Genomic DNA, 25,798 nt, shown 5'->3' on the forward strand with positions numbered 1-25,798 from the left:
TTTTTTGCCGATTTTCTTTTTTTTTTTTTTTTCCCTTTATCTCATAAAAGAGAGTTTTGAGTAAATGATTATTGCAGGGCACAAGATGGTAATAGTAGTAGTAGTAGTAGCTAGTGATGCACTGAATGTTCGGCAACCGAAATGATTTGGCTGAAAATAGCAAAATAAGCTCTTTCGGTGTTCGGCCGAATAAGCGAAAAGACCGAATAAATTGTACCGAACAATGATATGACGCGATCAAATGGCAACCAGCGAAGAGTGAGAAGCGCGCACTCTTTAATGCAGTACACGTCAGCAGTGTGGAAGCATTTAAACTGTCGGAGAAAGACGCAAAAATCATTACAAGCACCGACAGCGAGAGAGTGTTTAGTACTGCATCGCATGTCTTCGATGAGAAGAGGAAGGGGTTATTGTTGCTGGTTTACTGTATGATGATTGAAATCGCGAAATGGCCTTAAACAATTAGTAAATAAACTGTGAAAAATTGAAGGGGGTCTGGATACTTTCCGTACCCACTGTATTCTGACAGCCCTGCACGAGCTCACGGCACTATTTGCTTGTTAACCAGGGTTCAAAGTCCAAAGCGCGAGGAAAATCTGCGCTCGTCAGTGTTAACAAAAAGGAAGCATTGAAGTCTTCCTGCGCGTTTCCGCCAAAATAAAAGTTGAGAAAAAGCAAGAACTCTATCAACATTCATAAATGTTAGTATTGTAATTTTACTGTTGTTCTGTACAATAAAATAAAAAGTAAGACAATAATAATGATAATCATTAAAACAGCTCTGTTAATACATTTATTATAACAATCACACATATAGTGTTCAAATTAAGATCTGTAATATTTTCTAATGTTTTAAAAGAAGTCTCTTCTCAGCAAGGCTGCTTTTAATTGTACAGTAAAAAATACATGTCTAATTCAAGAAGGGGGTCTGATAGCCAAAAAATATTATTTTACTAACTTACTAATTTTAAGCTAAATTGTGCTTTGTTGGTATAGTGTCTGCTAGAATGTTAAAAATGTTCAGAGTTAAATATTTTTAAATTGTTTTTTTTGTTTGTTTTTTTTTGTTTGAAAAGCAAGACAAAACAGTAAAAAGCACATTTTGGCTATTTAATTTATGCAATGGCGAAAAAAAAAAAAACACACGAAAAAACGTATTCGGTATTCGGCCCAGTGTTTCATTTTGTTCGGTTTTGGCTTCGGCCAAGAATTTTCATTTCGGTTCATCCCTACTGAAATCTAATAGGTGAATTTAATGGAACATTGTAATAAATGTCGCTATGCTTAAAGCGTCAATAATATGTTACGTGTTTATTAGACTGGGCTTGTGCCTTCTGAAGATTGTAGATTAAAAATCACAAGCCAAATGAACAACAACTCCACGTACTATAATGAAAAACTCAATCCCGTTTGTCTGCATCCCAACGGCTCTTGGCTTGATGTTAATTACTGATTAAAATGTTAAAACCGTTTAGCTCATGGCTGTAATATGTAATCGCTCTACTTTATCATTCACGGCTGGTGCCGAGAGACCAATCTGCTGAACGCTGCATCTGTCACCCCTTCCGGCGATTCGTCACTGTGCAGGCGTAACAAATCAGAGGATATGACATAATTATCCCATTTTGTTCTTCTGTGTTGCAGGCTAGCTATCATGCCCTGAATATGAACCCATAAAACAATGAAACAAAACTATGTGTCAGAAACACAAGGACGGAGAAACGGGCACCATGTCTGTTTTCATCATGGTTATTGTGAATTACTATCTTCAAGCCAGAGGTCAGTGGCGCAGCGGCTAGCATATGAGCATTCTGTGTTGACACATGCCTGATAATTAGCACTTTTGGCATTAAAGGTCTTGTCATACAGATAAGCTTTGCTAATAGTATAACAGCACAAAACAGCATTAGCATGCAGCAGAAGGCACTATATCCAGATAAAAAGACCAGTTAGCAGGATATGTTGTGTTTTAGATGCTAGTGTCTTAGCAGGGTGTTTAGCTAGTTAAACCAACAAGACTTCCTTAGCTTAAACAGTGACACCAGCTAACTTTTACTGGCTACAATATGGCTATGAACCTCCACTAGCTAGTCTAGCGCCAAACTAGCATAAATTAGCCTGAACTAGCATGGTTGCAGTCCTCAGTAGAGAGGCTAACAGACCCACGGGTGTTCTTGATCACATTATTGATCTGTTTACGCTATCATTTAGTGTTTAATCTAAGCCTAAAGAGGTTTTCCTATCAGCTACCCACAGAGATCTTGTTTTATTTATTTATTTTTGCGTAGTATTAAGCAAATTATGTAGGAAATCAGGCCATATGTGCATCTAAACATGATCTAGCAAACCTCTTAAGTACGCATATCATATGTAGTGCAGAGGCAATGAAATGAAATAAATATGTAAGGCTCACAGATTTGAAATGACGCTAGTAAGCAGTTTTTCCTTCCTCACAGGATTGTGTGTGTGGGAGTGCAAACAATGTATGAACTCAACCATCTGGTCTGTTTTACAGCCTGTGTTCGCAAATCCTTCCTATTTCTAAAGTAGCATCTCAAGTTTTCATTTGGTTTTTATTCTTCCCTCAAGAGAGTTGTCTTTTTGTTGGTAAGCAGACAAACATGCAATCTACGAGATGCTGTCGAGATAAGAACAAAAGGAGTTCAGGACAAGACCGGTCACACTCACACGAGTCTCCACCACAGAGCTCTGTTTTAGAGGCCAGGTGATGAATTTGACACACTAAAGATGGTGACCAGCGTTAAACTTTAGAGATCCTGTGTCGGCTAAAAACACACACACTTACACACAATTAAAAACAACTCTAACCCTAACCCTAACTCGAACAAAAACCCCTCACACACAAACCAGAAGTTAAAAGATGCTATGGGTTAACCAACATGCTGTTCCAGATCTGAAATAATTAACTTTTGTCTCCATCAAGAGAATACTTTCATTAAAAAAGTCCCATAAATAATTCTTTAATGATTTAAAATCATTTGATTGTTGGTGCCAATAGCCTTGTGGGCATCCCGTGTTCGAATACTGACTCGAGGACCTTTCACAATCCCACCTCTCCTCTCTCTCCCACTTCGCTTCGATTCAATTCTGATCTGTCCTATCACAATAAAATCAAAAAATGCCAAAAAATCTTTGTAAAAAATCTGTTTGTTTGTGCATCCTTAACCAATGGTTTGAGTTTGGGGGTGGGGCTAACTGTTTATCTGCCAATCATTAGGTCTCATTCACTATTAATGGCATGAATTAGGCTATTTCATGTGTGTATGTACAGAAGAACATCTCATAAAAACTCTAACTCGCTATGTTCATATGGACGTTATTTGTTCTTAACCTTGTTCTAATTCCAAATGAGTATTCCAAATGAGTGACCGCATAACTGAGGATAGTCATTTGCATAAAACACGCCCAAACCATATCTCTCCGTATAAGGGCTTTTCTCAAACAACATTTCTTTTACAGCAGAAAACTTATGACGCTCTAAAGATGCAATCTTGCCTGACAGTATGCAGATTCCCAAGCGAAGCCAAGTGTGCCATCCTTAAAACCAGTTTAAACAACAATAAACATATTTTATACAGACCCAGATTATTACAAACCTCCCATTATCCATCTGCATATTTATACAGCGAAATCTTGCAGCCCAAGCTATACTCTTTCATTATATATGATGAAATATAACATTTCAACACAATTATAAAGGCTACCTACAGTAGAGTATGTGATTCGTGCATGTGTGGTTTCAGTTGTTCCTACATTTTTTAGAAAATTTAGAATAAAGTTTTTGGTGAATGATGATTTGTTCATGAAAACACTTATTTGCAGATTTCATGCACCAATTTGTGTATTCGCACGCTTGGTGAATGAGCATTGTTTTAGCAAATTAATTTAGTGATGTAAGTGGCACCAAAATGACACACTTCCTTCAGCTTTGGAAGAAAATGTCACACTCTTCCAGAACAGCGGAAACAAAATTCAGCATATTAGTCAGACACAAAATGGAAATCAGTTGTATCAAAGCCTCACACCTGCTTAATGGAAGAAACAATCACCATGATTCATTTCTATGTCCTTTATATTTTCTAAGCCAGTTTTGCTGCCTCTAATTGCCTTGAGTTGACATTAATACTGAAGATATGACTCACTGTGGGTCTCACCCTCTCTCTGTTCATCTGCTACCAGCTTTCTCAACTATGCTTTTTAGGCCATTGCAAGGACTCTACAAGGCACAGTCTTAGATTTGTTTAAACGGCAATTCATTGCATGACTAAGTCTTTGCCATCCAATAAATTACAGAGATGAAAAATGACAGCAGCCCATTAAAGATAGACATTGTCATGATGAGCAAAGCTTTTAACCTCATTTTCTGTAAGTAGAGCACAAGGTTGGTTATATTGGTATTTTAAACTATTGGACATTCGGGTAATGCATAATGCTTAAAGGGACAATTCACTCTGCCACCATTGTTCACCCTCATGACGATTCAAACATGTACGACTTTCTTTGATTAATGGAAATTACATACTGCACTGCTTGCTCTTTACCATAAAATTACAATGAATGAGGACTCAAATGACATGAAATCACCATAGAAGTATCAGTAGTTATTACAACTCTTGCACTATATTCCAAGTGTGATCATTTTCCCCTTCAGAGTTACCAAGGAATAGTTCACCCAAAAATTAAATTTTGTTTAATGTTTATTCACTCTCAAGCCATCCAAAATATAGATGAGTTTGTTTCTTCATCGGAACAGATTTGAAAAAATGTAGCATTATATCACTTGCTCACCAGTGGATCCTCTGCATTGAATGGGTGCTGTCAGAATGAGAGACCAAACAGCTGATAATAACATCACAATAATGTAATTCACATGACTCCAGTCCATCAAGTGAAAAGCTGCATGTTTGTAAGAAACAAATCATCAAGGCGTTTTAACTTAAAGCCATTGCGTCTGACTAAAATACCACTGCATAATCCATAATAATACTTCCTCCAGTGAAAAAGTCCATCCCTTGTTGTCCTCACACATTAAAATCCATATTTATTATAAACTTATTTGTTTAGAACTGTTTTGGCTTGTAATCTTTGCCTGATTTGAGCATATTACTCTCCAGATTCAGACGAGAAGAGTTGAATTTTAGTCGTTTAAACATAGAAACATCTTGATGAATTTATTACAAACACACAGCTTTTCACTTCATAAGACATTATTTGATGGACTGGCGTCCTGTGGATTGCGTGTGGATTATTGTGATGTTTTTATCAGCTGTTTGGACTCTCCTTCTGACGGCACCCATTCACTACAGAGGATCCACATGAACAAGATTCTCTTTCATTACTTTAACCCAAAGTCAGATCATTAAGCCACTGAGCTCAGTTCAAGAATTCAATTTGTGAATTAATCATTACCATAGACCAGTTTTGTAAATCAAATCAACTAATTCAAGATCAGACTTAAGATTCTTTCATGAAACTCTCATGACGCGAAAAAAGAATTAAAGAAAATTTCAGTGACAGTATTTTCATTTTTGGGTGAGCTTTTCCTTTACTATTATTGTTAATATGTGAAACAACCAGTTCAAATTCTGTTCATCAGAGTTTAATGAGAATATCTGACAGATTTGGGTTAGGTGCTACAGAGAGCTGTTTTTGTGTGTGTGTGTGTGTGTGTGTCTCAATAAGATTGAACAAATCAAGAAATGATTAAGCTTGAAAACTCATCGTGGCCATGGAAGATTCTCTTTCATTTCTAGAGAAACAACCCCTCCTCAAGCCCCAGGGAGTTGTGTGTGCATGTGTGTGTGTGGAGTTGACAATGGGCTTCAGGAGGAACCTAATTGTTTGCAAATGGTTTAGTCAAGCAATGATGAAAAAACACCATGGGGCTAAATGTGTTCATGTTAGTAAATGTTCAACATATAACATGCTGACTAGAAACCAAACAAAGAGAAAGAGACACATCAACCATCCAGCTCATCTACTGAAGCATGACCGTTCAATGGGACAGATCTATCACACTTCTCCTCTTGCTGGCATCTGGGAGGATGTTGTGCCAACCCTTTATTTAGCCTCAGATTTAGGGCTTTGTGGGAATGTGTGAGCCTAGGGGGAAGGGACATTAGGGAGGGAGGGTTAGGGTGTTAATGGTTAAATGTCTCACTCGCCTTGTTCTGATGTCACTGGATCAAGATATCTTCCATAAAACACGGCATGTGGTTGAAATTAAACCCTGAACGCAAGGAGAAACCAGTTCTGGGTACATGAAATCTTGAAATGCTTAATTTCTGGTCGTAGATATCAGATTGATCTTAGAAAAATACCAAAAATGGTCTCAGATATTTATAAATTAACATTCTTTCTCTACATTTAACCCAGTGTTAAACACAATACGGTGAAAACATTTGAGGTCATTGTCCAAAAAGAAACCGGTGCCATTTATTGGGCAGAGGCATCGGACAGAAAGATGGATAGGTTTTTTTTTAGCAGTGTTATGTGTCAGTGTTCAAAATGAGGAATAGATGAAAAGAGCGGAGAGAGGGAGGAGGAAAAGAAAGATGAAGTTTGCTCTCTCATGCTTGCAGTAACAGAGTCAACATGAGTCTTGCTTTTGCTTTCTTTGAGAAAAGTCACAGTGTCACATTTTTCTATAGAGCTAAGCATCAAAACAAACACTATCTACTGTGAGGCTTAGGAACAGCTTAAACCAACTGTTAAATTGTATTTTTCGTGTGAAATGCATACACAATCCACATTACGATTAAGGGTTAAATCATAAAATAGCATTAAAAAATAAAAATAAGAACAGTGCATGTAGATAAACCTTATGAATAATACCTAATAAAAAATATGAAAAATATCCTTTTTTGGATTTTTTTTCTAGTCCTGTATGCATAAGCGTTAAAGGCACTCAGGGCAGATCTCGTGGCTAGTAGGGAGGTGTAAAGCCCGAGGGAAGTTAAAGAGGTGGTCTGTGTAATTTTAAATTGCAATGGTTGAAAACCAGAATGAATGCCAGCAACACTCCACTTGGAGGGAAGTAATACTCTGACTTGCCCTCTGGAGTTACACACACGCAATATGAACAAACACAGTACACAGTCCACACCGCCATATTTAAGCACTAAAACTCATGGTCTGTGCTCATTTACAGATCCTGTCCACCTAATTACATCTACACAGTCAGTCAGTCCCAGTGAAAGGCTACAGAAGTGTGTTACATTAATAGCAATCACTAGCAGTCTTATCACACTCACCACAGCTTTCACCAGCTTAATGAGCGAAGGACTGCTTAGCAAGACCTACAAAACAATACCACCGGGCCAGATGAGGCCACGAACACACACATTCCCTCACGCAGCGGCTGAAAACTGCACCATCAGCGTTATTCCGATAACTAATGCCCTTTTAATATTCCTGACGTGTGGTTTGCACTCAAGCACTAGATGTTGCTGTGTGTGTGTGTGTGTGTGAAGAAACAGACTTGATGCTGTGTGATGCATATTTAGAAACTCTGGTTGTAATTCTGATGGAGATGGAAAATAAAATAAAATAAAATAGTTAGATGACTAGATGATGGATTGTGTGTTTAAAAGGCAGAAACAGACTGGATTCTGTATTAGGACATTTCTACAGGGCATGGACTGATGAACATAACATAGAACAGAACAGAACATTTAACATAACAGAACAGAACAAAACATTTAACATAACCTATAACATAACAGAATAGAATAGCATAGAATAGAACAGAACAGAATAAATGACTTGTTACAGTACTTTAAAGCAATAGATGATGGATTGTGTGTTTTAAAGGCAGAAACAAACTGGATTCTGTATTAGGACATTTCTAGAGGGCAGGGATTGATGAATAAAATAAAATAAAATAAAAAATAAATTTAAATATGATGATGGTTTGTGTGTTTTAAAGGCAGAAACAGGCTGGATTCTGTATTAGGTCATTTCTACAGGGCAGGGATTGAAGAATAAAATAAAATAAAAATATGATGATGGTTTGTGTGTTTTAAAGGCAGAAACAGACTGGATGCTGTATTAGAAAATTTCTACAGGGCAGGGATTGACAATAGAATAACAAAAAAAAAGATAATAAAATAAAATAAATATATAATATAATATACTCCTGGATGGTGTCCTATAATGCTGCTCCTCTCAGTATGTCTTCTGCTGTATTTGGAAAATCAATTACAAGCGACTGTATATTTACTTGTTTGGAAAAGACTCCCGAATGATCCTGTGTCCCTGAGGTAAACAAGAGAGGAAACGGACAAAGCTAGAGAAAGAGAACAAGAAAAAAAGAGAGGGGGGAAGCAAATGCTTGATTTTTTTGACAGATTGTCAGGCTGGGGGAGTGAATGAGAGTGCGTCCAGCTTGGACCCGTATCTGCATATTGCTGTGCATAAGGACGCCAACAAAAGCCTGATCGAAGATCAGATGAAACAGTGTGTGATGGCCCAGTGATGCCTTTGCTGGCAGAGCTTTGTTAGCATGAAGGCCAACATTGTGAATTTAATCTTTACTGAATATTGCAGAACTACAGACATCAAGCCCACACACACTCACACTTCAGTATGAATCTTTAACTGGAAACATGATCGGGACTTAAGCTTGGCTGAACACTGCCTAAATTAATGGTTATGAATGAGGAGAAAAGAAACAGTCGAGTATGTTTGGGATTTGGATACCATAATGTTCTCTAATCTGATTTAGGCTTCTAATACATTTATTAAGTAGATTCTTGTAGCAAAAGAAGAGTATATACACACTGCTGAACACATGGTTTGAGGTATCCTTACCAAATTGGAACCTCAAGTGATTTGAGATGCTCTTTACAGGCAGTAAGTTCATAAAAGCTCTACACCACAAATGGAGTTTAGTCAGGGAACGTGCCATATTTACATTGGTACAAATTAAAAAGAGTCTGTGAGAGATAGATATAAAATGGTTAGACATGAGCAAACAACATCATTATACTGCTTTTAAGTGGAGATTATAACAAATGCTTTGGAGGGCTTCTAAAAGTTAAAAAAGCCCAGTTTTAAATAGGCTTATTTAAAATAAACGCTGTCATTAAAAGATGACGGTTGATCAAAAGATCTATCTATCTATCTATCTATCTATCTATCTATCTATACAGATGCTTGTAAGTTCTCTCAAAAAATGTGTACATTTAAATAATATATTCTTATAAAACTACAATAAATGAATAATAATAATAATAATAATAATAAATCTGTGAAGGGCACTTACAGTACAATGTTTCCTGGCTTTCCTAATTTACATATATTCATATACATATCTTTGTCTCTGCCTCTCTCTTAGTTTCTTGTCCTCCTTTTACTCCCCCCCTCCCCTTTTCTTTCAAGTGTGTTTTTCATTTTCCTTCCAATGAATCTCCAATGGCGTTAGCATTACTTGAAAGCACGCTGCTCTCTGCACGCGTACGCACAAACCTGTAATTTTTCTCATTCCCTTGGACAAGAGCCTCCAATTGTGACAGGACTATGAAGACATCACGCACAGCAAATTGGTGGAAAAAGTCCCCTTATGTCACTCAGCACACAGAGGGAGAGCTGTTGTGGAGATCTCGCCTGTTGTCTTGCAAAACACGCAGAGGTATCTCAAGCATGCCCAGCCGTTGTACACTCTTTCACACACACACACACACACACACACACACATACACACACACACTACAGGACATTTGGAAAGTTCCAGCGGTACACAAACAACATTGCTGGCTCTATTACAAAGTGAGAACACACTTCAATCGGGAAGCTTTTCTATCCTTTTCTTTGTTCTCGTCATCCAATGCCAAAGTTTTCAGAGGCTAGCAGTGGTACGTGGCCCATGATGCTGTCATAGCCTGACAAACACAACCAAGCATGATCAGTTTCATCTGACATCCATTTGTGTTATCATATCAAGAACACGCTCTAAAGTTCACACTTGTCACACTTAAGCATGACTTACTGAAAGTTATCCCTGGGGGTCCGTTTGCCATTTTGTGCGGCAAAGCTCTGAAAACGAGTGTGTATAGATGAGGTCCACTGATCGCGCATGGCGTGACGTGATGGAGTGGGGTGTTTGCTGCCAAGGCTGTGGCTTTTGGACAGCCAGTGAAAGAGAAAGAGAGTGAGGTGAAGGAAAAAAAGAAGAGGGGGAGGGAGGGATACTTCATTATAGACTCATTCATCATCACAGGTACTGTAGCTGCACCTTCTATATTTCCTTGTTCATTTTAAATGTTCCTCTTTTTCTTCCTCAAACCTGCTGACTCTGTTCTCCATCTTAATCGGTTCTAACTGCATCCATGTTTCATCATCTTTTCTTTTTCTGACTCTTTTTTTCTTCACTTGCAAACAGTGTCCTCAGACCTGTATCCAGTTTTCAGACTGATTCTGGATCAGTACTGCTAGTTCTAAAGGAGCTTGTCTATAGCCTCTCCACCACCTGTTCCTGAAACATCAGAAGATCAGCATTTTATACATTTAGAACAGGCCTCTCAGAGTTATACACACACACACACACACACACACACACACACACACACACAAGTGAACTTCATGTATTCATATTCGTTCATCTTAACAGGATAGTTCACCCAAAATTAAAAATTTTGTCATGTTATTAAGTGCTGTATCAACACTGATGTAAACAAGCACGGATGAGAAGCGCATGGCAGAACACGTGAGAGACGCTCTGAATGAAAGCGCACATTCACTCTCTGACAGCAGATGGCGCTGAACAGCAGAAATGCAGCCATTCCCCCGGAAACCCCATAAGCAAAGCAGCTGCTCTACTTTCCGTTTCTGAAACGTATTTAAATAGCCATTCAGATTTGTGTATTCGCTATGGTGTTCATGACAACGCCAAATACTTAAATATTTAGACTTAATAGTCTATTTATTTTCTAACTTTTTTACATTTTAATCTGAACTACAATATGCCCTATATATTGTTTGAAAGTGTTTTGATTCTTTATTGTTCGGTCACATTTTACATTTGGGCTTGATTAGTTAACATTAGTTAATTCATTAGTTAACAAACTGCCAATGAAAAATTAATGTAAACATTCATTAATCTTAGGTAATTCCAGTATTTAATAACACGTTGTTAAAATCAAAATTTGCAACTGTTATTTAATGAGCTAACATAAACTAAGAGTTGTATTTTTAACAAAGATTAATAACTTCTGTAGAAAATGTAGCTCATTGTTAATGTTAATGCATTAACTAAGGTTAACTAATTAGATCTTATTATAAACAAAGTGATACCTATTAGTCTTTATAATTCTTTTGCACTTTAATCTGTGTAAAATTTTTAGCTTTATAATTTTGTGTATTGCTTTATTGTTTTTAAATGTTCAGTTATTTTTGTTATAAGAAAAAAGTTATTAAACCTGTTATACTGTATTATGACAACACATTTTTGCAGCTAAATTTCAATACCGTATACCATGATAAAAGCATTAGCAATTAATCGCAACATGAAAATTTGATACTTGCATATCCCTAATTTGCGCACAACAAGTATTCTCATAGCTTCATAAAATTATGGTTGAACCACTGATGTTACATGGGCTATTTTAATGATGTCCTTACTACCTCTTTGGGCCTTAAGCACTTGTGTTGCGGTCTATGCATGGTCAGAAAGCTCTCAGATGTCATCAAAAAATCTTAATTTGTGTTCAGATATTCACATACAGACTTCATATTTCCTGAGGAGTCATCAAGCCTTTATGCTTACTGAGTCACAGTCTTTCTAATCTGATGATAAAAGTATTTTGAAGCTGACGTATTCTTAGATAAATTAATCTTTTCAAAATCTTACACAGTCAGGCCATATGAGTCACTGCATTCAACTCATTGTCATCAATAACACAAAGACCCTCTTGACTCCATGTTAGTCAGCACCTTTTAATTTTTTTTTTTTTTTTTTTTAAATAAAAATCATTGCAACTATTAAACGCACAATGTTCAGATCACAAGTTTCCCCCCATTAAAGCTGAAGTTTGTCATCCAGGCCTGACTTTTCTACTCAGCCTCTCACAGTTCACCAATCTCAGTAGTATCACATGCCAGAGACATTCAGACTAGCCAGCAGCTATGAACTTTACCATCCCAATTGCTGCAGACATACTATTTTCCAACCAAGAGGGTCATGTTCACAAAGTATCCACAAGAAAGAGAAGATTGCAGGTCAGAGAGAGAGCTGATACTCTTAATGAATTCAGTTATTGTGAATGCAAGCAGGACAGAGCTATATTTTATGTGCATATCTGACAAATCAGCCCCACATAGCCACGTACACAGCAGATATTAGACATGCCTTTGGGGTTGGCTCACTTTAACTTGACACATGACATATGACACTTGGCATTAACACACGACCTTTGGCTGCCCAGCATTTGACTTTAGTGGTCATGTCAGTGTCTGGGAGATGATCTATGATCCCAATTAGTGTGTGTCATCAATAATCACAGATGGCTCCATGCTAAGTGATTACAACCGCAATGGTTGCAAGAGTCCTTGGTTTAACCATGCATACTCTGTTTGGAGCAGCCCTCGAAGTTTCCACAGGCAGAAACTCTAGCAAATGGTCTGCCAAGAAATGTGCATGTGTTTGTGGGTGGGTGTCAGCAACAGGGTTAAGAACTATTTTTAAAAGATACTGGAACCGAATGATATTCATGACTGTTAGAGGTTTTTGAACATCTGCACTCTTTCATCGCTGCGTTCAGTGTAGTCTGATTCACAAACAAACACTCTTATGATTAAATTATTTTTAATGGTTCTTCACGGCTCATTATTTTGTCAGGCCAAATTGAACCCTTTTAACGGCTACTTTTTACTTACAGGGATAGTTCACCCAAAAATTAAATTTCTGCTATCAACTACTCGCACTCATGTTGTTCCAACATGCAAGATTTTTTTCTGTGAAACACAAAACACAAAATAATTTATTTTTTGGTGCACTCTTCAAGGCTTAAATCAGTGCAATTAGTAACAATGATTTAATTAAAAAAAGGAAATAATTAAATTACAAATCCGTAAATACACTACCATTCAAAGGTTTGGGCTAAGTAAATTAACACTTTTGTTCAAAAAGAATGCATTAAAGTAATCAAAATTGACAGTAAAGAAATGTATAATGTTACAGAAGATTTCTATTTCAAATAAAGGCTATTTTCTACTCCTCAAAGAATCCTGAAAAAATATCATGGCCTCCACAAAAACATCAAGCTGTTTTCAAAATTGATGATAATAAGCGCTAAAATCAGCAGAATGATTTCTGAAGGACCATGAAACACTGATTAGAGTAATAAGTGATAGACATAAATTGTATTTCAGTGTTACTATTTTTACTGTATTTTTGATCAAATAAATGCAGCCTTGGTGAGCATAAAACATTTAAAAGATTCAAATTTGTTCTTTTATACAACATCTCTGTCTTGCCCACAAAAGCACGTCATGCTTTACGTCACTGAAAAGAAAAAAAAATGAGCAAATTTTTTTCAGTATAAATTTAGCTGCAATTAACAAAGACACTGATTCATGCTACAGAATCAAGTACAGCATTACAGTGAATGCAGAGGGCTGGAAGAGAACATGTGAGGTTTATCATCTATTACTAGTGCAGCGATATATGAAGCATAGCTCACACATAAGTCACTTTCAAACATGTTGGTCAACATAGCAAATTCAAGTGACCAAGTTGAGTGCGATGCAAAAACTGTGTTTTTAAAATATTCATTCCCTATCACGCGGATTGCTATTGAAATGAAAGGATTTCACACAAAAAAAAAAAGCACTCTAAAAAAAGCTCCAGTGTGGGAGTTTTTTTGGAATCGCCTCCCTACATTTGTATTTTGAGTTGGATTCATTGGTCAAAAAAGAGAGAAAACAAATAAAATTAAGGATGACTTTGACTCTTAGCATTATTTATTATCATTTTTTTCTATTTCTATAGATATTTTGATAATATCATTATCGTGAACTCTTTTGGCCACAATAATCATGTAGGGATACTGCGACACCCCTAACGTAAGTCGAAAAACACATCCCTATCTGCAACATTAGCACATGACTGCCCACTTTTACACATCAACCATTACTATTTAGTGTTTAAAAACTTGGCCCACTCATAATTTAATAATAATAATTTATGCATTTAGCAGACACTTTTATCCAAAGCGACTTATAGTGTATTCAGGCTATACATTTTTTACCAGTATGTGTGTTCCCTGGGAATTGAACCCACGACCTTTTGCGCTGCTAATGCAATGCTCTACCACTGAGCCACAGGAACATATAACTTATATGAACTTATAGGAACTTATAAGAAGGAAGTACAACAGAAAACGTACAAATGTGCACCAGACATTGTGCTGGGTGTAGCACCTTCAACTCTGCACCTCCTGAACATTCCCGGAATATTCAAAGACTGAACTGATCTGAAATGTTTGCTCTGTGATCCTATCAAATTAAAAGGAAATAAATGGTGCAAAGAGGCTGTTATTGAAGAATGGCGCAGTGCAAAATACATTACACCGGCAGCTCTACAAATTTCTGGTCTTTAAATTAATTTCAAGACACAGCAGTAACAGCTTGTTTAATATCAAGGGTCAACGAGAGGTTGGAAAATAGTCACGAAAAAAATTTTCTTACTACCTTGTCTAACTTGGAATTGAACCCACGACCTTTTGCGCTGCTAATGCAATGCTCTACCACTGAGCCACAGGAACATATAACTTATATGAACTTATAGGAACTTATAAGAAGGAAGTACAACAGAAAACGTACAAATGTGCACCAGACATTGTGCTGGGTGTAGCACCTTCAACTCTGCACCTCCTGAACATTCCCGGAATATTCAAAGACTGAACTGATCTGAAATGTTTGCTCTGTGATCCTATCAAATTAAAAGGAAATAAATGGTGCAAAGAGGCTGTTATTGAAGAATGGCGCAGTGCAAAATACATTACACCGGCAGCTCTACAAATTTCTGGTCTTTAAATTAATTTAAAGACACAGCAGTAACAGCTTGTTTAATATCAAGGGTCAACGAGAGGTTGGAAAATAGTCATGAAAAAAAATTTCTTACTACCTTGTCTAACTTTACAAGTGGAAAAAATTTAATCATGATAAATTAAAGGATTAAAAAATGTGATATGGCCCCTGTAAGTGAGCCAGGCTCATGACCCTTTGTTTAATGATGCTTTAAAATACTGTGTTTGTTTATATATATGTATGGGGTATTAAAGAGGGCCATTATGAATCACAGGTCCATGACTCAAATTCCGTCTGGGTGACGAACTCAGATCTCTTGGAGCCCTGCACATTCAGCTTTGATTGGCTGTGACTGTGAGAGTAGGAAATAGAGCGAGCAGCAGGAGAGAGGAAAGATTGTGTTTAGGAGGCACCCACGCACCCGCCAAAAAAAATTAAAAAAATCAATGGCCACATTCATTGCTTGCAGTGTGCATTAAGGTAGACTGAGAGCTTTATCCTTGTCACCTCTCAACATGCCTTCTCCTATCTACACATTCACCTCATAATCACTCTTCTCAAAGTACAGCTAGACTCTTCATTCACTGGCTACTGTCTCTGTATTTATCTTCAGTCCCCAGCATGTTCACTTATCCTGTTAGCACCACAAAGAATGCCAAGGACAGAGATGGAAAAAAAGAGAGACAAATAAAGAAACTAAGAAAAAGTACAAAAGACATTAATTTTGTGTATGGTACTGAATGCATAAGGCTTAATGATGTGACAGAATCTTTTTTTTTGTTCACATCTATTTATTTATTTAAAAAAATCCACAAAAATGCAAGGCAAGGCAAAGGGAATTTTTGCAAAGGTATAAAATGTCAGGGTGATAACTGCCTTGACCATAATACCATAATAAAAAAGAAAACAAAAGACAAAAATATTTCAACTAAACTGCCAAATCGAATGTTGTCTGCCAAATCGTGTGGTGTGACCAACATGCAAAGTAAAAATAAATAAATAAATAAATCATAAAACAGGTAATCATAACATAGAGAGGAACACTCTGACCTTAAAATATTGGGTAATTTTACCTTTTTATGACAAGGCAAAGTTGAAAAAAATATCATGTGATGCAACTCCCTAAAAACATGATATTTATTAATTATCCATGATGTTTTGTAGCAAAGTGTTTATTTGCAAAAATATTTGTAAAACTTTATTTACAATAATTATTTAAGATACACATATGTATCTTAAATATAATGTTTTACTTGACAGTGACACCACATTATATTTTTATGATATCATTCAATTAAAACTTGAAAATTGAATAAAAGCTTTTCAAAACCATTTGAAACCAACATGTATATAAAAAGCCTATTTCTAAGAACTTGGTTATTTCTTTTTATGTATCATGCACTTATAAGTTCAAGTTCCAAGTGACTACAGTGCACATGTGACAGGAAAAACCCCTCTGGGCGTGTGCAGGATATCACGGGGCGACACGTTAAATCTGTCCCCAATGCGTGCCGGTGCCACGAGCCTTTACACATGAGCGCCATAAACAAAGTCAACAGCAAGTACTCGTAGAATGCATAGTCATGATTTACAGTCCTATCCAGATGACACAACAGAGATAAACTGTCTCAATAGACAATAACAAAATATACAGCCAATTTCTTGTCTCCGAACGCAGAATTACAAGCAACAAGGATAGTGACCCTGAACTTTGAGGATCTTGCAACAAAGGCAAAGTTCATAAATATGTTTGTAGCAGCATACATTCCTATACTGAAGCTCTAGACTATATGCTAGTCTGCCCCGCCAGAACTGTAGACCAATAAAACAACAGCAGAGGTTAAAAATAAAGCAAGAGGCATGTCACACAGCTGTGAGATACTTTAAGATTTGTGTGCTGTCAGTCTGCTTAAATCTCAACAGCTGAGATGACAAGAGCTTGTGGATTTCTGTAGCTCTTGCACTTTGCCTGGTCTGTTAATCATATGGGTTGCATTCAAGACACATTTGCTTGCAATACAGCCATAAAACAAAGACATTCTCACCAAAGCAAGATGAAAAGCAACACAAAAATGACAGAACTTTAAAATTCAGCACAAGTACGATAAGTCTGACAAACCAAGGTTTCAGTGAAGTGTATGAAACACACCAAACCACAAGTCTAAGAGTGTGTAAAATGTACTTACCACTTCCTTTTGGCACTAGGTTTCTGAGGAGAGTTTAAAAGTCGTTACACCTTCATGGAATAATCGCTTCTGAATAACAGGCCTCAGTAAAACCTCTCGGTCCTTCCTTAACTGGAAAATGTGCACATTTGAGTGCAGAGAGGTGAAATGGGATGAGCAAGTGAAAGACAAATGCTTGGAGCTAATCGTTGTGCCAGAGAACGATTTCACTCACTCTGCAATCTGTGGCAGAGCCATTAAAAACAAGAGCTGATGGAATGGAGGAATAAGCAATGAAGAAAGACAGAGAGAAATAGGCTAAAACGAATACATGCAGTGCTAAGAGGTGGTAAGTCTGCTTCCTCAGACTAAAATTGCAGCACCCAGCACCCTCCACCCACTAAACTCTCTCCAACCGTCCCCCAATCATGAGTCATCAATCTCTCTGCCAATCACAGCTCAGCAGACCACATGATTAAAATCACCTCTCAGTTGAAAAAAGGTAAAAAAAAAAAAATCTATCTATCTATCTAATTAAAACTAAAATTGAACAAATGTAATTTTTAAGGGATATTATAGTTAACTAAAACTATAAGTAAAACCATCCAAATTGTGTTACTTGAAATCAAATAAGGGTTAACTGAAATAAAATAAAATTTAAAAAAAACCTTAAACGTATTTCAGCTGGTTTCCAAGGCAGTATATTTCTTGAACACCAAATCAGTATATTAGAACGATTTCTGAAGGATCATGTGACAACGATGATGCTGAAAATTCAGTTTTGCCATCACAGAAATAAATGACATTTAAAAAATATACTAAATAGAAAAGTTATTTTAAATTGTAAAAATATATCACATTATCATTGTTTTTACTATGTATTTGATCAAATACATGCAGCCTTGGCAAGCATAAGAGATTTCTTTAAAAAAAATGTAAGAACATTAAACATTAACATTAAATCACATCGAGTCCAGTGGCTCACAACTGACATTCTTGGAAGAAACATTCCCATAAACCCCATTTTTGCACCCCATCATGTTTGCTCTTTCCATAAGTTATAGGTGCAGAATATGACCCTATAAGCAGCATGCTAGTCTGACATTATCTCTAAATGTTGAAGCTGGAGACTATGCCAAGACTTGGAGCGGTAAAAATTCCATGGCTGCTTGCACGACTCTTTAATGTAATTATATGTTAGCTCGGCACCAGGCAACCTGCTCTGAATGCCTATGTGAATGGAAGCTTTTTATGTGCAATTTAAGTGTGGTTTGTCATATGATGTGAGATAGAGCACCTAAATAATCGGCTGTTGTCTTCCGACTCATGCATTTGCACGAATTTGCATTCCGCTTGATACTGGGTGTTTTTTCGGCTCAAAATATGACATTTTTATATTGTATGTGTCTATATTTCAACCAAAAAAAAAAGCACTTAAGGAGTATGTAATGACACCTGTAAAGAAATCTGTTGAGAGAAAATCATGACTGTTTTATTAAATAGTGAAGGAAAGGGAAAAGGAGAAGGAGAGGAAGGGAGAAAGTCTTTCCCTGCGTGCTCCCATGAACACGTAACATGTTCCATCTCACATCATCGCTAATTGAAGTTATCAATCAATAGGAGCGTCCCAAGAGAGAAGGATTCTAGGGATTTGAGAGAAAAACACAGAGAGAACTGTTTCTACACTTAATGAATGAAACAGCTTGACCCGCCAGTTAACAAATGCACTCTATTCTAGTTTAAGTGGGAAAATAATTTGTGACCCACATAGACATCTTTGACTAAGCACAGGGTGTGGAAAACCTCAAAATACTCTAAAGAGGGCAAAGAGAGAACGAGAGAGGAGCATGCATAAAAAGGCATTAAGAAATGCGTAATGAAATCTGAGAGCGGGAAGGAAAAGCCATCAACGACAGGACCTTTTTGGACTGTTGAGGGGTACAGGATAGTAGACACTCATGTATCAAAATCAGTCTTCCTCTTAAATTAATACACTCACTCTCATTTAGGACAGAGCAGGAGAAAAACGGGGAAAGGAAACAGAATATGATACGAAAATTACTCTTTTTTTCTTTTTTGCTGAGGTTTTGTGTGAATGGTCTCCAACACCTTATGCATATAATACAAACTCATCATGAAGGAACACATGAATGCTGTCTTCTACAAATCATCCAGTTTGATGAGTATAAAGCAGGGTTACTATTGTTAACTAAAACCATAAAAAAGATTACTTACAAATTACTTACAGATTACTTACTTTTTTAAGCTAGTTGCCAAGTCAACATTTCCCATCTTTGTTTAGATTAATTTAAATAATTAATTTTTAGATAACTAAAGTACGAAATACTCAATAAATTAAAACTAAAACTACTGCATGCCGTACAAAAATATTTTTTCAAAGTTGTAAATAAAGATTATTGCAGTATACCTTTTACAAGAAAATAATATTTCAGTCTTTCTATCTCACATCTTCACATTCAATGTAATGTTACTTGCCAGTTTTTTGGAATTACTTGTGAAATTTACTAGCAATTTCTGAGTGAAACTTGTTTATACACCCATTTTCTTCAGGGTATATTGTTAAAAAACAAGAATTATAAAAATATGCAATTACTAAAATTTTAAAGTAAAAAAAACAGAAAATATCAAAATAAAACAAAAATTATTATGTATTAATAATACTAACACATGTACAAAGTCATTATAGTAATAACAGTAAATAATGGGCCTATAAAAATAGGCAATTTATTAATTTACAAAAATCTTAAACCAGATGTTTTATTTTTTTTAAAAGGTTTTTAGAGGGGTTAAGAAGCCGTGAGACCAGCTAGTCAATCAGTTAAACCAGTTAAATACTAGTTTGACTAGATGTAAGCTAGGCTAACTTGACTAGGTTTTGTTTTTGCTTCTTTCTGTCTTTCTTTCACTCTATACTTCTCCATACATCTCTTGAGAATGTCAACTCTCGCCACAGACTCTCACCACAGCCATATCACCCTGCAGCCCAAGACTGGTCGCCCACTGAAGCTAAGCAGGGTTGAGCCTGGTCAGTACCTGGATGGGAGACCTCCTGGGAAAACTAGGTTGCTGTTGGAAGAGGTGTTAGTGAGGCCAGCAGGGGGTGCTCATCCTGTGGTCTGCGTGGGTCCTACCGCCCCAGTATAGTGACGGGGACGCCATACTGTCAAAAAGGACCGTCTTTCGGATGAGACGTTAAACTGAGGTCCTGACTCTCTGTGGTCATTAAAAATCCCATGGCACTTCTCGTAAAGAGTAGGAGTGTAACCCCGGTGTCCTGGCCAAAATTGCCCCCCTGGCCCTTGTCAATCATAGCCTCCTAATAATCCCCAACCACTTGATTGGCTCTATGACTCTCTCTCCTCTCCACCTGTAGCTGGTGTGTGGTGACTGGCGCCGTTGTCCTGTGGCTGCCGTCGCATCATCCAAGTGGATGCTGCACACTGGTGGTTGTTGAGGAGAGACCCCCCCCACATGATTGTAAAGCGCTTTGGGTGTACAAAAATACACAATAAAGCGCTATATAAATGCATCATTCATTCAAAATGCATCATTCATTGAGAAGTGATGAGCAATAGCTGGTCTAAGCACAGGCTGGTGTGGGAGGGAGATCTTTCAGTGCTGGGTTTAGTCTCATTTCAGAAGAGAAAAGAGAAGACTAGAGAAAGAAAATGAAGAAATGGACACAAACAAATTCATAGTTTCATAAAGTTGTTGTCACTATGGACTGGCTTGCAATGAGCTTAACTTAAATTGTACTGAAGTTTACTTGTACAGTTTACAGTGCATTTGCATATTCATAGTACAGTAAACTGTAATTATAATATGGGGACACTGCACTGAACTGCAGTTATACTGCAATGTATTACAGTGGACTAGTAGTATGCACTGCATGTATGTGTACTGCTTATGTGAAAAGCTTATTTCAGATTAGAAGGGACATTAAATTAATTAATCCATGCTAAAAGTTGTTTAATTTAAAAAATTTTACCTAAATACGTTCATAACTAAATAAGTTCAACACTTTAACTTTAATATGAAAGCCCGTTTCCACAAGGTAATTGCGACTTTATCTCACAATTCTAACTTTTTTCTAGCAATTGCGAGTTTACATCTCGCAATTCTAACTTTTCTTCTCAGATCTGCGTAATGTAAACTCGCAATTTTGACTTTTTTTTCTGAGAACTGTAAGATATAAACTCTCAATTTCAAGTCGGAACTGTGCGATATAAACTCTCAATTGTACGAAAATAGTTTCTTAGTTTTTCCTCAAAATTGGATTTCATAACTCACAATCGCAGTTTATAGCTCACGGTTCTTAGAAAAGAAGTCAGAAATGTGAGGGAAACAAAATGAGAATTGTGAGATAAAAAGTCACAATTACCTTTTTTATATTTATTCAGTAGCGGAAACAGGCTTCTATAATTTTGGCTATCATTGTTTTATTTGCATTGCATTTGACATTCTATAGCTTCCTCCGTGACATAATTTTAACCTTCAAGCATTCCAAATAGAGGAGCAAATGCCAGGACAGCATTACTGCTTGTTTAACTTGCCCATCACAGAAGGTCCCAAAAGGCACATAAGAAGACACAAACACTGACAAGGTTTATTTGTGTATCTACTTCAACTGCCAATCAAATGAACAAAGCAGAACATTTAACCAATGAAGAAACGATGTCTGTGTTCGTGTCACCAGTCAGCCCGGGGTGACAGCCGTAAGATAGAGCAGATTTATGGTTTTGATTAGACAGGAAGAGATGATGAGAAACAGTTAGAGGTCGCGACCTTTATATTTCCAGTCTCTAAAACTGAGAGATTGAGTTTCTTCTGTTCAATGTTTCTCTCCCTTTTATTGTCTTTGGTTCTCTCACACAAGACTGCACATATAAAATTAGGTTTCCAAGAGCACGCTCTGCTTAAAACCACCAGGAGAGATATCGGACAAAGATCAGTAGAGATGTGACTCAAGACCTCTCCCGGAAAGCACAGCATCAGCATATTGAGGGAACTGACAGTGTTCAGCATGGAGGAATGTCTTGAACGATAACAGACTCTTTGTGCAATACATAGCAGACGAAAAGACAAATCTCAGATGTTTACATCCCAAAAGACATGACCATTTTTGGACCCTTTTAATTTTGTAATGCATTCTGGGAATTGCTGCTTATCATCTTTAACTCTTTCTGGTACTAATGGCATTATAACTTCGCTAGGAATACAGCATAAGTATAGAAACCTCCTGAAATGATTACTTATTTGCATGATGTGGGTTTAGAGAGGCTATTAACTAACAAATAAACCAAAACCACATCAGACCCACCAAATGTTTGAAAGGAAGATCTAAATATAGAACCAAGGATGATTGATGGTTGATGGATGGAAACTGTGCCACACAAGCTTTCTTGGGTTTTTCTACTCTGTTTTAAAAGCATTCTTTGGTTAGTAGGTGTAAACACAAAAAGCTTGTTTATCTTATCAGCATTGCCATTTGTAGAGCAGCCAAACAATAGTCTATTAAACCATCTCCGATGATACAAAACAGGTTTCCTGCTGTAATTAAAACCTATTGCCTTGAAAGCGACCCAGACAATAGACCAGTCAAGTAATCCTGACCACAGAATTGAGTAGGTGTGGTAAATTCCTTTCACAATCTATTGTGGCTGGCAGGGTTCCCTGTTAGGGACCTCTTGAATGTGACATATGATGCTCACACACTCGCACACAAATAAAAAAGTATCCAATCAGGGATACCTTATCCTGTGATGCAGTGATAAAATCAATCAGCAAATATTACTTATATTGACAAGCGGCTGAAGAGGCCATGGTCTGTTGGTCGACACATTACCGTGCACATGCAAGGATGCACACATATCATTGATCTTTACTGACCAAAATCAGCCTATTCCCCCTCTGGGAAGGCATGGGCTGGCTTGATGAATATTTCATTTTGGTGATATTGCATCATTTGCATTAAACCGTAACATAAAAGTGGAAAAGGCTATTTGGGAAATAACCTGATCTAATCTATTATGGGTGGAATGAATGAATTTATGATGAGTCTCAGGATGTGCACTCTTTAGTCACCAAAGAACAGTTCATTGAAACTGCATTTTGAAATCTGTGTGATGTTCCTTTGGCTGTAAAAATCCAAAGGAGTTTCCATACAATGAAAGTGAATGGTGACCATGGCTATAATGCAATATTTTCAGTGAATAACAACTTACTGTTTTACCTTTTACTAAAGGTAACACTTTAGTATAGGGAACAATTCTCACTATTAACAAGTTGCTTATTAGCATGCCTATTATTAACATATTGGCTATTTATTTGTACTTATAAAGCACATATTCTGCATGACCATATTCAACATCCCTAATCCTATCGAATACCTAAATTTAACAACTATCTTACTAATAATAAGCAGAAAATTAGGAGTTTATTGAGGCAAACGTTGTAATTAATGGTTTGTTAATAACGAGAATTTGACCTTAAAATAAAGTGTGACTGTCATATACGTTTGCAACAACATGAAAGTGGGTAAATTCATTACTTTTGTGTGGACTATCCCTTTATGCAATGGTTATGGCTCTGATCTTTTGTTCATTTACTCCCAGAACAGAGCTACTGTGAGAGTAAAAGTGGGGTAAAACTCCAGAGGATACAGGAAACAAGGGATATTAACTGCACTCAGAAAAGTGTGAGAGAGAGAGAGGAGTCCAACTGCCATGTGAAAATAAGCAATCCACTTACTGACAGTGAAGTGTAAAGTTCACAGCGCTTGTGTCGGCCCATCTGCCAGTCACGCATCAGAGAGTTTTATCTGAGACGAGACCATAGAGACAGACAACCTTTCTTTGAGTCTGTTCAGTCTTTCTTGCTCTTATTATCTCTCGCTTTCATTCTTTCACTTTTCTCACATCTCTCTTTCCCTAGCTTTAGCACTCTTGTTTTCTAGTTCACTTTCTCCTATAAGGGGAACAAGGAAATGATAAAATCACAGCTGTGTGCCATTCAGAACTGAACTGGGAGTTAAATCCAGCTCAGTTCCTCAATTTGAACTGAATAGCAAACAGTATGTATAGTCACAACTGACGATTCAAAATTGATTTTTTTAAAGTGTTTAAACATGATTTACTTTTAAACATGCTATCTTGCACACTCTTAATGTAATATATTTATATATGGTAAAAAATTTTGTTTCCCCATTTTTAATTTTTTTTTAATTAATTTAAAAGTCTTCCAGATGGAGCCAAACAACAAATAGCTTAGTAAACAGGACACCTACAAAATCACCTGGTTTTGTTGTTTTGCTGGACAAATGAAATTCCATTTTTGTTTCTTTGTTATGAACAATTGCAATTCCTCTACCTGTCATTCCAATTCAAATTCCAATATAACATCCTGTGGAGCATGTGGCCAACTAAATTACAACTCATTAATTGAAAGAGAATCAGTTGTTAAATTCAGAGTTTTGCACAACCCTGTATAAAATACAGGAGACGTATGACTGGCTGCCACACGGGACCCACTGAAATCCAATTTCACATAAACAGATGTCATATCAGAGAGAGTGAGTGAGTGAGTGAGTGAGTGAGCGAGAGAGAGAGAGAGAGAGAGAGAAACAGAGGGACAGGAGGGAATTAAAGAGCGAAGAAGCCTGCAATAAGAGCCAACTGGTCTTCCGTCTGCCCTGAGAACAAAGAGGCATCCGTGGCCTGGTCTGCAAGACAGACAGACTCTTCCTCTTTTGTTTTGTTCTAGTTTATGAAGTGTGGATTACATCCCGAGTTCCCTCGAGCTGCATTGGGTGTGCATGCGTGTTTGTGTATCAGAAAGCTTGGGAATGATTTAATCATAAGGAGGCAGCAGGAAGAGCCAGAGAGACGGAGGAGCGCTGAAGCGCGGCCCCTCTCAGACGTCTCCCCTCAAACAATGACCGACCGCTGGCCTCTCCCTCCCTCCCCCTCCCCCTAACGGGCTCCTTCACTTCTGAGCAATTTATAGAAATGGGCGCACAATGCCAGCCTGTCAAACACAGTGCTATTATTGGCTTCAAACAAGGTACTCGTGCTGATTTCAAAGTGAAACGTGTTGTTATTTGAAACAATTGAAGAAGGTAGGGGGGTTGACATACAAGTTCAGCTAATGACCTGTATTAGGGCAATGACAGTGGCGTGAACATTTTGGCAACATAACTGCAATAACTAATTTTAGGTTCCCAAAGCACCAAAATTGACAATATACTCTCTCTCTCTCTCTCTTTATTTACTGTGTATTCTTTGTGTTCGGGGTTCCGGAACCCCCATTGCTGTATGTGCAAAAATTACTGAGAGAGTGGTAATAAAATTAAATAAGCCAATAATTATGTTATAGCCAATATTCAAAATATTAAAATAATTTAAAAAACAAAAAACAAAAAAAAACACTAAATCTAAACTCAATCAGTTTAAATGCTTTAGATTTTGCTGTAGATTTAACAGTGTTATTAAATTAGTGTTTTTTAAACATCAGTGGATACCAAAAAATTAAAACGTCTTTAATATCGGTCGATTACCGATATTATT

The 25,798-nt window shown here is 37.0% G+C and overlaps 1 protein-coding gene across 3 annotated transcripts in view; it reads right to left on the minus strand.

Annotated features, from left to right (window-relative positions):
- Positions 1 to 25,798, minus strand: part of LOC107656034 (prickle-like protein 2) — an 82,603-nt gene that overhangs the window by 33,927 nt on the left and 22,878 nt on the right. The window contains exons 1-2 of one of the 3 annotated variants that reach the window (XM_016443690.1): positions 17,449 to 17,589; positions 17,235 to 17,345 (exon numbers count right to left, since the gene is read on the minus strand). The exons of the other annotated variants lie outside the window; for them this stretch is intronic. The gene's annotated coding sequence lies outside the window, so the exon portion shown is untranslated. Of the gene's footprint in view, positions 1 to 17,234; positions 17,346 to 17,448; positions 17,590 to 25,798 lie in introns of those variants that run through there. 3 annotated transcript variants of the gene reach the window in all.

This window comes from Sinocyclocheilus anshuiensis, unplaced genomic scaffold (assembly GCF_001515605.1).
Source record: "Sinocyclocheilus anshuiensis isolate Anshui unplaced genomic scaffold, SAMN03320099.WGS_v1.1 scaffold51, whole genome shotgun sequence".
Classification (NCBI taxonomy): Eukaryota; Metazoa; Chordata; class Actinopteri; order Cypriniformes; family Cyprinidae; genus Sinocyclocheilus; species Sinocyclocheilus anshuiensis.